This window comes from Cervus canadensis, chromosome 12 (assembly GCF_019320065.1).
Source record: "Cervus canadensis isolate Bull #8, Minnesota chromosome 12, ASM1932006v1, whole genome shotgun sequence".
NCBI classification, from domain to species: domain Eukaryota; kingdom Metazoa; phylum Chordata; class Mammalia; order Artiodactyla; family Cervidae; genus Cervus; species Cervus canadensis.
In genome coordinates, this window is record NC_057397.1 from 59,021,416 (window position 1) to 59,034,278 (window position 12,863).

Sequence of the window (12,863 nt, forward strand, 5' to 3'; positions counted from 1 at the left end):
GTGAAAAGTGAAAGTGAAGTCGCTCAGTCGTGTCCGACTCTTAGCGACCTCATGAACTGCAGCCTACCAGGCTCCTCTGTCCATGGGATTTTCCAGGCACGAGTACTGGAGTGGGGTGCCATTGCCTTCTCCATAGGATCGCAAGAGGCAGACATAACTGAAGTGACTGAGCATGCACGCACACATGTGGTGTACACACATAATGGGACATTATTCAGCCTTCAAAAAAAGGTGATCCTGTCAGATGCGATAGCATGGATGATCCTTGAGGATGTTATGCCAAGTGAAATCAGCCAGTACTGCATGATTCTACTTACCCAAGCTATCAAAACGTTCAAACTCATAGAAGCAGAAGGCAGAGTGCTGGGTACCAGGGGCTGGGGGAGAAGGAAAAGGGGAGCTGCTCTTCAATGGGCATGAGATTTCAGTTATGCAAGATGAATGAGCTCTAGAGATCTCTGTACGGCATCATGCCAGTGATTAACCAGACTATATTACACAGTTAAAATTGTAAGAAGGTCGATTTCATGTTATTATTTTTTTAACCAGAAAAAATAAGCACGAAAGGTATTTGAATAGGTTAAAAAGTAGTTAGAGAACGGAGTCCCTCTGGGAGGACACTGTCCATGGGGGCGCAGCTGGGTTGGCAGAAAGGAAGGAAACACCTCCTTCCTCCAGCAGGGAAGCACCTGCTTCAGGGCGGGGCTGGGGGTGAGGGTGGGCTCCGCCCGACCCTCTGTCGGCTCATGCCTTCTGCACCCTCCCCGCCCCAGCAGGCGAGGAATCAGAGCTGCTGGTCGTGCCTCTGACCATGAGTGAGTGTTGAGTGGTGTGTGTGAGAGAGAGAGAGAGAGGGAAGGAGAGGGAAAGAATGAATTCACATTCTTCCTTTTAGTAACTTTCCCAGGTTCTCTTGAAGAGTTTTTTTTTGACCTCTCATATTTCATTGCTTCTAAGACATGCTTTATTTTTCTCACATTTTAATACTCTGATGCCCGGATGTCTCTGACACCAAAAGCATCTTTTATTGCAACTGGTCAGGCGATGGCTGTGCTACAGCTGCATTTCCCGTGCGTGCGCGAACTTGGTAGTTCTGGGGGCACAAGATGAGTGAAACCGCTCATTGTTTCAGTCCACGGTTTGTTCTGTGATCACTGGAGAGAGGAATGTGGTCCTAGGTGCTGACTGAAGTCTTCTGCTGGCACTTCTTAGTAAGATTTTCTTGCCAGCATCAACACTGTGGAAAGGCATCAGAAACTTAGAAGGAAATTCCAAATGCTATACTCTTTTAAGACATGCTGCATCACTAAGTTCCCTGGTGGCAAAGAAGACAATACTGTGTGGAAAGACACAGTCATTGGACCCTGTGACAAAAGTGATTCAGGAGGATGGGTTTTGAATGTGATGTCTAAATCAAATTAAATTGGAGCACCTAACCGATTTATTTCACTAACATTTTTACATTTTCCTTTTTTTATGAGTATAATAAAACCCACTTACTCTATTAGTAAGCCTAATAGAACCTTTTCAGTAAATACAAGATAAAAATTCTTAATCTTACTTTTGTATCACAGTTTAATTTGCAACCATTTTTTTCTTTCCTAATGTTACATAAAATAGCATTGTCTCTCATAACCAGTGAATCTTAATCAATGAAATATGGTAAGGAAGTAGGAAGTTGATTAAATTATCATTATGAATCAAAAGATGAATTGGAAAGCTAAGAACTGAGGAATAAGTTTAGTAATTCTTTGACTCAGTAAATATTTATTAAATGTCTACTGTGAGACCAGTACTGGGATTGGCATGAGGGCACAGCCGTGAACAAAGCAGATATGATCGCTGGGCTCACAGGGAAGACAAGATATATTGAATAAGTAGTTGCATGTATGATATGATAGAGAAGACTTGCAGGTTTCTTTGAAAGTATAAATGGAGGAGCTTAACATGGTCAAGGGGAGCAGATGGCCCGAGCGAGGAAGTGACACTTAAGCGGAGGATGGAAAGATGAGTAGGAGTTAGCCAGGTGGAGGTGAGCTGGGGAAGGGGAGGGTAGTCCTGGCAGAGGGAACCATCTGTGAAAGCTGGGACCTGGCAAGGAGAGGCTGAAGCAAGTCCAGCGTAGCAGGAGCCCAGACCATGGGATGGGGGTGAGAGACAGGCTAGAGAAGTAGGCAGGCCTCAGACGACCAAGGGCCAAGTCATGCCAGGGGACGTGGGCTTCATCCCATGGATAAGAGGGGCTTATGGGAGGGGTTTCAGGAGGGGTGTGGTGTGTCCTGCTCAAGTTTTAGAACTTCACTCTGGTTGCTTCAAAATGGAATGCTGTAGATCAAGGGCAGATGAAGGGAATGTGGTAGTAGTCATCTTCACTGGATAAGAGATGTCGTAGCTGGGAGGGGGAGAAGATATCAAATGATGCAAGAGAATCCTGTACCAAACAGTAGTCCCCATCACTGACAGCCTTCCTCAGATATTATATCCTCAGTTGCTGATAACCTATAACAATAACTTTCTTTCTTTTTGACAGAGTGACTTCTGACTTGAGCTTGCAGTGTGCTTTGAGAGATCCTCTGCCAGGTAAATGCAGAACAGATTTCCTCAGATTTATAAACCATGACTTTCCCCAAGATTTCCTGAGACCAAAATCCAACATCTTATTTAATCCCTGCAACAACCCTGTAAGTTAGGTTAATTTCTGTGTTATATAGGAGGAAATTGAAACATAGAGAAGTTAGACAACTTGTACAGAAAAGTTAGATCAACATGCACAAAGGTGTTCATCACACCATAAACTATACTTGCCAGATAAAGCAAAACGAGAGAGAACTGAAATGTCCAACAGTAGGCAAACTGTTAAATTATTTGATGAAGTTACTTTAACAATAGTCTATATGAGTTTAAGAAGTTTTTTTTCTATTCCTCATTTGCTAAAAGCAAATTAATTATTTCAGGTATTGAATTTTATTGAATGCTTTTCTAATCCACTAAGCTGATAAAATGATTTTTATTCTTTATCTGTTCATGGTAATTTCTATTAATTGACTTTCTAATATCAAATACCTTGCATTGCTAAGATAAAACCAACTTGGTCATGATGCATTATCCTTTCTATATTTAGCTAAGATTTAGTTTTAGTCCTGAGATTGGATACAATTTTCTTTTCTGGTTTTTCCTTGCCAGGAATAGTTTTCAAAATGGTGATAAAGGGAGTAAAACATTTGAGTCCTGTTGTTTTCTTTGAAAGGAGAATTTTTACCTGCTCATTTAATTTCTGACTTATTTACGTTTTCTGATTTCTTCTTGAGTCAGTTTTGACAAATTTTGTTTTTGGTTATATATTCACTCTCTGTTGGATATGTACACAGCAACGGAATCTCTGGATTGGGGGGTAAGTATACATTCTGTTTTAGCAGATAATATCAGTTTTTCAAAATGATTGTATTAATTTAAAAATTTATACACTAACCGGGAGTATATGAGAGTTCTGATTGCTCTGTATCCTTTTCAATACAAGGTATTTTCTGTTTTGTTTGATTATTTAGTTTGTACTAATGGGTGTGAAGTATTACAGTGTCATTGTAGTTCTGTATTTGCTTGTAGACTAATGAAGTTGGGTACTTTCTCATATGTTAATTGACTATTTGAATGTCTTGTTTTGTGAAAAGCCCTTCCTAGTCTTAAAAAGGAGAAGTGCTTATTCAGGTCTTCTGAAAAAAAAAAATTGGGTTGCTTTGTTGATGTATCTTATTGAATTACAGATATTTTTAATAATATGTGTTCTGGATTTGAGGTCTTGGTAGAATATATATATTGTAAATATCTTACTTTTTTTCCCCTGTGGTTTACCTTTTCACTCTTTTTCTGGATAGAAATTCCTTTAAAATAGTGTAAATTATCCATTTTTCCCCTTTGTGGTTGGCACTATTGTACTTATTTAAGAAACCTTGGCCTTATTCTAAAATCACAAAAAAGTTGTATGTTTTCATCTGAAAGTTATATTATTTTTCTTTTACATTTGAGCCACAGTACATCTGGAATTGGTTTTATTGTGTGTGCGATGAAAGGTAGAGGGTCAAGATTGATTTTTTCCATGTGAACATGAACTTGATCAGGAGCCATCCTTTGGTCATAGCTCTGTTTATCTATTTGTTTATTTTGGTTAAGCCTACTAAGGTACAATGAACACACAGTAAAATTCATTCTTTTGAAATTGATGCTTTGATAAGCTTGAACAGTTCTATAACCACCATCACAATCAAGATGCAGAACATACCCAACCTCTGAGAGTAACAATCACTCATCTGGTTTTTGTCCCTAGATTTTTTTCTTTTTTTAGAATATATAAATGAAGCCATAGAGTATGTAGACTTTTGTTTCAGATTTCTTTTTAAAAAAATCTGAAAGAATCTCAAAAATTCATCCCTGTGTTGCAGTACCAGTTGTTTGTTCTTTTTTTTAGAGTAGAATTCCATTGTGTGGATGGACCACAATTTGTTTATCCATTCACCAATTGATGAACATTTGGATTATTTATAGTTTTTGGCTCTTATGAATAAAGTTATTATAATTGCTCACTTTGTAAGTCTTTGTATGGGTATATGTTTTTATTTTTCTTGGGTAAATTACTAGGTGTAGGTTTATTGGGTCATATACTGTGTAGCAAGTATATGTTTAACATTATACAAAAAAAGCCCTCCAGCTATTCCCAAAGTGATTGTGCCATTTTGCATTCCATTCAGCAATATATGATATTTTAGTTGCCCCATGGCCTCTCCCCAGATGGCGCTAGTGGTAAAGAACTATGCAGAAGATACAAGAGACTCGTGTTCTATCCCTGGGTTGGGAAGATCCTCAGAGGAGGAAATGGCACTCCACTCCAGTATTCTTGCCTGGAGAATCCCATGAACAGAGGAGCCTGGCAGGCTATAGTCCATAGAGTTGCAAAGAGTCAAACACAACTGAGTGACTTGGTACACACACTGTCTCTCCAGAACTTGTTATAATCAGTCTCCATAATTTGGGCAATATGAATTGATGTGTAGTTTTATCTCATAACTCTAGTTCTTGTTTCCCTAATCATTAATGATGTTGAACATCTTTTCATGTGCTTCTTTGCCATCTGCATGTCTTTTTTGGTGGAGTGTCTGCTCAAATCAGTCACCCAGTTTAAAAATTAAGTCATCTAACTTTTCATTTTTGAGCTATAATAAAATACATTCCAGGTACAAATCCTTTATCAAATGTGTGCTTTTCAAATACTTTTCCCCAGCCTGTGGATTGCATCATTCAAAGAGCAGAATTTTTTAATTTTCATGAAGTTCAGCTTATCAATTTTTTTCTTTGCAGGACAGCAGTTTTGTGTCCTAAGGAATCCTTGCTAAACCAAAAATACAAAGATGTTCTTTTTTTTTTTTTTCTAGAAATTTTATAGCTTTTAAAAAAGCTTTCAGTTAATTTTCAATTGGAGGATAATTGCTTTACAATCCCCAGGTGACGCTAGTGGTAAAGAACCTCAGCCAATGCAAGAGATGTTAAGACATGCAGGTTTGATCCCTGGGTTGGGAAAATCCCCTGGAGGAGGAACTAGCAACCTACTCCAGTATTCTTGCTTGGAGAATCCCATGGACAGAGGAGCCTGCTGGGCTATAGTCCATAGGGTCGCAAACAGCTGGATATGACTGAACTGACTTAGCACAGCACATTGTGTTGGTTTCTGGCACGTATCAACATGAATCAGCCATAGATGTATGCATGTCCCCTCCCTCTTGAACCTCCCTCCTACCTCCCACCCCTTCCCACCACTCTAGGTTGTCACAGAGCACCGGATCTGAGTTCTCTGTGTCATATAGCAAATTTCCACTGGCTATCTAATCTTACCTATGATAATGTTTATGTTTCAATGCTACTCTTTCAATTCATCCCACCCTCTCCTTCCCACACTGTGTCCACAAGTCTGTGTCTCCATTGCTGTCCTACAGATAGGTTCATCAGTACCATCTAGATTTCATATATATGCATTAATATATGATATTTGTTTTTCCCTTTCTGACTTCCTTCACTCTGTATAATAGGCTAGGTTCATCTACTGTATTAGAACTGAGTCAAATGGTTGAGTAATATTCTGCTGTGTATATGTACATTTTTATGGCTGAGTAATATTCCATTGTGTATAGGTACCACAACTTCCTTATCTACTCTTCTGTCTATGGACATCTAGATTGCTTCCATGTCCTCAGTTCAGTTCAGTCACTCAGTCATGTCCGACTCTTTGCGACCCCACGGATTACAGCACGCCAGGTTTCCATGTCCTAGCTATTGTAAATGATGTAGTGATAAACACTGGCGTACGTGTGTTTTTTCATCATGGTTTCCTCAGGGCATGTGCCCAGTAGTGGGACTGTCGGGTCATATGGTCGTTTTATTCCTCGGTTTTAAGGAATCTCCATACTGTTCTCCATAGTGATTGCATCAGTTTGCATTCCCACCAACAGTGCGAGAGGGGAATGCAAATTTCTCCATACCTTCTCCAGCATTTATTCTTTGTAGATTTTTTGATGATGGCCATTCACACCAGTGTGAGGTGATACCTCAATGTAGTTTTGATTTGCATTTCTCTAGTACTGAGGGATGCTGAGATCTTTTCATGGGTTTATTGGCCATCTGTGTATCTTCTTTGGAGAAGACATTTTTATTTTATTTTTTATTTTTTGGCCCTGGCATGCAGAATCTTAGTTCCCTGACCAGGGGTCAAGCCCCCTGCAGTGGAAGCTCAGAGTCTTAACCACTGGACCACCAGAGAAGTCCCAATCAAAGCTATTTTAAAGTCTCTGATTATTCTAGTATCTGGGTCATCTCTCTGTCTAGTTCCATTGATGGCTTTATTTTAACAAAGGGTTGCTTTATCTTGGTCTTTTGAATGTCTTCTTAATTTTGATTGGGTGTTGTTGGAAGAAGAGCAGTAGGTAATAAAATTGATAATATTGCCACCCAGAAATGGGCACACTTCTTTTGCAAGATGGTTAATGTAACAATGGTTTAGTCCTTTGTTGGCAGTTGATAAGATTAGTAGTAGGGAGTTTGGGTGCGGTTGGACTCCTGATTGTTGTCACTTTCTCTCGCCCACCAGACTGCAAAGTTTTCCAGTCATGGACTGAAGTCACCTCATGCTTAGTGTGTGGCCTGGTGTGCCAGAGAGTTTTTCTCACTGTCTAGACTCTGTCCTCAGCTTTCAGCGGACCCTCCACACTCAGGGCAAAGCTCAGGGCAAAGCTGTGGCCATGTTGGGGGCTCCCCTGTTCTTCTGGTGCAGCCTCAGTCTTGGGCAGGCCTTGGGGCTCTGCCCGTGTTCCTGTTCCTCTTCGTGGCCTTCAGTTCCTGCTGCTTCTGTAGGTGGCTTGGCTGGGAGCGCTCCCTGCAGTGGTAGCAGAGTTCTTCTTCGTGTCAGCGCAGGATGTTAGGCCTGAGAGTCCCTTGTTCTGCCATCAGAGCAGGACCAGCAGCTCCAGTATCACCTAAGAGCTTGTTAGAAGTGCAGAATCGCAGGTCCCACGCTCAGACCTAATGAATCAGAATCTGCATTTTGACGAGATCCCTGAGAGAATCATGTGCACTTTGAGAAGGGGTGTTTCACACAATCACTGTTTCTTTACTTTCTTTCTGCTGCTTCTTTTTTTTGGCCAATTGTGTTTTTCATAATGAGATTAAGATCCTTCAAAGTCAAAATAAATATTGTGAAAGTAACCCTACTTTAAGAATATACCGGGTTATGGCACATACATATTTAAATTAGAACATATAAATTTTTTTTTCTAGTTAAATTATTGAATTTAATTGAACAATTACCACTGATATGCATATTTAAAGCTTCTTAGTTTCAAATACTTTTTTGAGCTTTGCGTTGCTAGCACTCAGCAACCTTGAGTCTTTCTTGTAGCAGGGATTTTTCTGTTGCTTCCTCTTAAAAAAAAGGGGTTTCTTAGATTTTTGAAGCCTGCCTCCTCGGGTCAGTTCTGTCTTCCTCTCCACCTTGGGTTCAGCTCAAACAACAGGTTGCTCCATGAAATTTCTATTGATGCTTCACAGCCTGGCCTAAAGGGTTCTAGCAAGGACCCAGCCCTCTGACAAAGTTCTTGCCAAGAGACCCTTAGCTTTTGAATCTTTCCAACTTTGAGTATTTTATTGAGGCAGTGATGGGGCTGTGCTGCCAGAATTTTAGTTTTCTCTATTTTTTTCTTAACTTGCAATAAAATTTGCATTTAATTGATTTAAACTTAATTAAATGTAAATTTAAAATTTACATTTAATTTATCCTATTTCTTAATTTGTTGTCTTTCCTTTGATTTCATCAGGAATATTGACCAAAATGACCAGATTATACCATCTGCTTTCCTTTTGTCTTTACCTTTGCTTTTGTATCCCAGTATTTTGAGGCCTTCCCCTTCCCCTCCCCTTGCCTCTTCCCTACGACCCCAACCCCACATGCCTTCGTGAGAGACATCAAGTCAAAGAGTTCTGGCTATATTATTAACTTCTTTTAACATATCTCAGAAGTATTCCAAGCAGATGGACAGAGAGGGGCCCAAGGTCATGCCTCTTAGCTGAGTGAGCCCAAGTGAAGAGTTGCCCTGGTTTCCCAGGACCAGTGAATTATGCTTTAATCTCAGTGGTCACCCTTAGCTGCAGGGAAGCCTAGGAAATATGTCTTAGAGTTGAGCATACTGTTGGTGCAAAAGAAATCAGGGCTGGGTTTGCTATGGGTAGAGAACTAGATGCAGATATCAGACAGGGAGCTAAATATCAGCTTCATTTCCGATGATCCTAGATTGGAGGATGAGCTTAAATTATGGACAAGATCAACTAGAACCAGGTATCCTATTACTTTTATTGCTGAAGATTTCTTTCATGGGAAAGAAAAATACATGCTGCTGAGGCCAGAAATAGAGAGATGGGAGGACGTCCAGACCTCCATGCACTTTCCCTCACTCAGTCTGAGCAATTCAAGGAGTCACTCCCTTGAGGAGGAGTGAAGGGATGTTGTGAAGGGTAGAGGTTACCTTCCAACAGTTTTAAGAAGACAAACGATTTTGTTTTATGTGCCCAGGCAGGAATGCTGGGATGGAGAGAGTGATGCCCCTCCTAATAATTGTTAAATATACATGTGTGTCACACACACACACACACACACAATGTCTTATGAATATTATGACAATTGTGTTATATTTATTTCTTTATATATTGGGTTGGTCAAAAGGTTTGTTCGGGTTTTTCCATAAGATGTTATGGATACATCTTATGGAAACACCTTTTTTCATAACATGTTTTCCACAAGATGGTCTGAACCCAAACGAACCTTTTGTCCAACCTAGTATTTCCCCCAACTTCTATTTCTAATGACCTTGTAAAATCGATAGTAATCTCTTGCAATAGTTGAGAAAAGGGAGAATTCACATGTGTTGAAGTTGTGAAACTCTTGAAAAGGAGATGGGGTGAACCTCTTATAGATCTGAAAGGTTTTTAGAATTGTTTCAGGTTGAGAAGATGAAGGGTGATTCAGGGCAAGTAAACAGCATCGGGCTGCAGCCAGCAGACTTCTAGCTGCTTGGGCAGCTTGCTGCAGGATTCTTTATGATGGCCCCTTTACTGCTGCACAAAAACCAACCAACAAATTGCTGCCTCCACCCCCACACCCCTCGCCCCACCTCTGCTCCCAGCGTGAGGGTTTTGCTGCAGAAGCCCTCAGCGTGCAGCAGGGTCCGTTCGGGCCTCTCTTCTCGAAACCACCAGCCCTGCTCCCTCCGCAAAGCTCAGCTCAGGACTGCGCTGACGGCTAATTGTTGCTGCTGATTGCTTTGCTGACAGTGCTTTGTGGCTATTTTGGTTTTTCTCGAGTGTTCCTTAATTAGAGGAAGTGACATCGTGTGCTGTCCAGTCAGCCTCTTGCCAGATATTATTACATCTGTGGGATCATCGGGTGACATTAGGGCTTGGTCCTGCCAAGCAGGTGTGAGGATCGTGGCCTGTGGTGCAGCTGGCTTGGTAGAGCAATGGTCCCCGCTAGGCTCTGAGACAGCGCTGCTGCTGGTGGGAGGGAAGGGCGTTCTGCATTCCAGTGAGGCCTCAGAGACCCCGGGGTTCACGTTCAGGCAGCAACATCCCACTGAAATCTGACACCTCACAGGGAACCTCATAGGATGCTGTCTTCTCTTTGAAACATGCTGTTTCGGGATTCCTTTGATATTTGCCTTTCTGGCTAATGTGGAGACACCCTTTCATTTTCCCCTGGGAAAAATACAGATACGACCTGAGGAAGGCTGCTGCTTGGTGAAGTTTAGAGGTGGTTTGCCATGCAGTGTAGTGAGATCTCACTATGTTGCTTTAATTACCAGAAAGAACCATCTTCAGTTGTAACAATTCTGAATTATAAAAGAGGTTTGAAGAGATTTACAGCTCTGAACTCCACCAGATTTAACTTTTGGCAGCTATTTTTTTAAGGCTCTTTGGTTGAATGCTTTATTTTGGAATAACTGTGTTTATTTGCACATAAACCATGTGTGAAAGTTTAAAAAACTCTATTTGTGTGAGTATGAGTACGGACCCTTCTTTTCTGATTTTTTTGTTTTTGGTATCAATTCATTGCAGCAAGGATTTATTGAGCCTGCTGAGGTGTTCTTGAACTTAACAAAGCAGCGTGAGACACAGTCCCTCCTTCAAGGAACTTACATTCTAATTAAGGAATCAACATTCTCCAGTGGTCCTTTCATCATTGTTTCATTGAAGGCATCTTCATGGTTACATGGCTTTTCTCTAAGAGTGTTAGAGCACAGAACACGGAATACAGGATTATCCAGGAGTGGGATGGAAAGAGAACAGAGATATTGAGGGGTCTATGGAGAGAGCATAATCATTTCCTGTTGGGTACAGGAGGAAGGGAGGCCAAGGTGTGTCCGTGGGGTCGGACAGGGGTATCATGAAGATGGAGAAAGTGGTTCATGGACATGATGGGTGGAAGCTGAGGCCAAGAGGACTCCATTAGGCCAATAAAGAAATGGGGAGTGGCTAAGAGGCAAGAGAAAGAGAACAAAATGCTACCTGACTCTTTCCAGTGAGTCTGTCTTGTCTCCTCCACCAGAGGGTATAAAAGGGCAGGTATGACGTTTCTTTTGTTTCTCCTTCAGTTCCTGGTTCACCATGTTTCTCAGAGCATGTGTTTCCTAAATATTTCCTGAAGAAGTCCAGCTTACTCATGGGCTTTCTTTGGAGTCATAGATCAAATTTCTTTCACATATATAGAAATGATTTGGGGGGGGGGTGTAGTCATTGGTTCATGCAAATAGCAAGCTCCAAAGTGACTCCTGATACAATCTGACAACAGTGTAAACACGCACGTGTATACTAACCACAGTGAAGGGGAAGTCTACGTCATCTGACACTTGTTCAGTACTTCCGGGTGAAGGGAAAGGATCATCTTTAGGGAGATGGCCTGAGGAGACTTTCGAGAGTCCTCTGTGCTGGATGTGATTCTGCCTTACCCAGAAAGCCAAACGCTCCTCCTTCTCATAGGCCGACAGTTCTCTTTTCACTCTTCGTGATTTCGCAGGTGATGTACATTTGAAGACCCAAACGAACAGCTTAAACTTCTTTCTGATCCCATTACTGTCCCCATGGTCAACTGTCGACTTTTTCTTGTATCTATATTTAGCTGAAGTAATCTTTGTGAAGGACTTCCACACTTGAAGTCACAATATAAACTAGATGATAAAATTTAAATTTTGAAATAAAAACTAAAACTTCCATGTTACTCTCTCCATTTGTCCCACCCTCTCTTTCCTACCCAGCCCCACCCGCCCGTGTCCATAAGTCTGTTCTCTATATCTGCGTCTCCACTGTTGCCTGTAAGGAGGTACATCAGTACCATCTTTCTAGATTCCGTATATATGCGTTAATATGTGATATTTGATTTTCTCTTTCTGACTTACTTCACTCTGGGTAATAGGTCTAGGGTCATCCGCCTCATTAGAACTGGCTCATGTTGATGTACGGCAGAGGCTAACACAATATTGTGAAGCAATTTTCCTTCAATTAAAAATAAGTTTTAAAAAAACAAAGCTAAAACTTGCCTATATCACTCCTATATAGTCTTGTGGCTCCCTGGGCATCGCACCCACTGAGAGTTGTTGGCAATGTGTCTTCTAGTCACTCGGTTGCCCCAGTACTGTCCCGGTCAAGGCTTGCAAGGGTGTGTGTCCCTGAAGAGCTTGTGTTGTGTGTCCAGTTCAAGCATACCAACAGGGCTCTCCTGCGAATGTTCTTAGGCAGCATTTTGAAGCTCCTTAAGCTGTACCCCAGACACAATAGACTTGTCCAGAATCGTGCCGTTACCATGGCATCTGAAGAGAGCCCTTAGAAGGCCATCGACTTCTCCAGACAGGAAGATGGTGAAACTGCTCCAGGAGGCCATTTTCTACCTAGAAACTCAGAATAGACACTGTGTGTATCTGAAACAGCAAATCTCATTTCCAAAACTTCTCTCCAAGCATCATCTTCTCAAAGACATTCATGGAAAACTCTTCACCGGTTTATATGCTCTAGCACTGACTTGGAGAAGCTTTTCTTTCATCTCTGATCTGGAAGCTTCTCTTCGAATAAAATAGAAATGTTGAATGGCTCTGGCTAAGAAATCCCTTTGAATTTCAGACGAGAGTTGCAGTAACTGAGTCCGGTTTATTCAAGAAGAGTGGAGCCAGAATTGGTCTGCTGTGAATAAAATGACAGGCCTGCTTTCTTCATAGGCGACTTCTTCCCTCTGACCGAGTTATTTGATGTTAATGTAATTCTGATTAATTGCTAACACCAAAGCAACA

General features: G+C 41.2%; 1 protein-coding gene across 2 annotated transcripts in view; it reads left to right on the forward strand.

Annotated features, from left to right (window-relative positions):
- NCALD (neurocalcin delta) overlaps window positions 1–12,863 on the forward strand; it is a 324,211-nt gene that overhangs the window by 20,813 nt on the left and 290,535 nt on the right. For both annotated transcript variants that reach the window (XM_043483542.1, XM_043483540.1), the window contains exon 3: window positions 2,531–2,580. The gene's annotated coding sequence lies outside the window, so the exon portion shown is untranslated. The remainder of the gene's footprint in view (window positions 1–2,530; window positions 2,581–12,863) is intronic.